Source organism: Poeciliopsis prolifica, unplaced genomic scaffold (assembly GCF_027474105.1).
Source record: "Poeciliopsis prolifica strain line A6 unplaced genomic scaffold, Auburn_PproV2 SCAFFOLD006, whole genome shotgun sequence".
In the NCBI taxonomy this organism is placed as follows: Eukaryota; Metazoa; Chordata; class Actinopteri; order Cyprinodontiformes; family Poeciliidae; genus Poeciliopsis; species Poeciliopsis prolifica.
This window is the reverse complement of record NW_026562381.1, coordinates 11,877,827-11,878,386: the sequence shown is the minus strand read 5'-3', so window position 1 is coordinate 11,878,386 and position 560 is coordinate 11,877,827.

The following is a 560-nucleotide window of genomic DNA, read 5'->3' as shown; positions in this document are numbered from 1 at the left end:
AAACCACACAAACCCTCCCGACACAATGGCGCAATTTATTGCTACCTTTAGGGACGGAGGCTTCTCTTGAGTTTAATATATATTTCTATATTTTCTCCAGTACCTTCCCAAAATCACTTTTCCTCTCAGAGATAATCTAGTATAGAGTTGCCATGCTTGAAAACTACAATTCCCAGGCACTTGTTTGTAACCAAATGTACAGTGAAGTTTTCCTCTGGGTCAGCTTGCTTCTGGTGCTCAGAGAAAAGGCAGCGACATTCAAAGTCAGACCCAAAACGCCGACCAAAAAGAAAAACAAAAAAAACACAAGCAACCTCCACATGCATAACAACGTTATAGTTTCTCTTGAGATATATTGTACACTGACAAATTAGGTAGAGGTTGGCGTTTGCATTTACTCACTAACTCATGCTGCAATGCTACAGTAAGCTGAATGACGAGAGAGAAAATGTGAAGAAAACCAGGAATGATTGAAGTAAGAGGTATGAAATGAGAGAATGAGGTAGAGACAGCGATTTCCTAAAGAGGAAGTGAGCAAAAAGGAAAAAAGGCAAAATAAA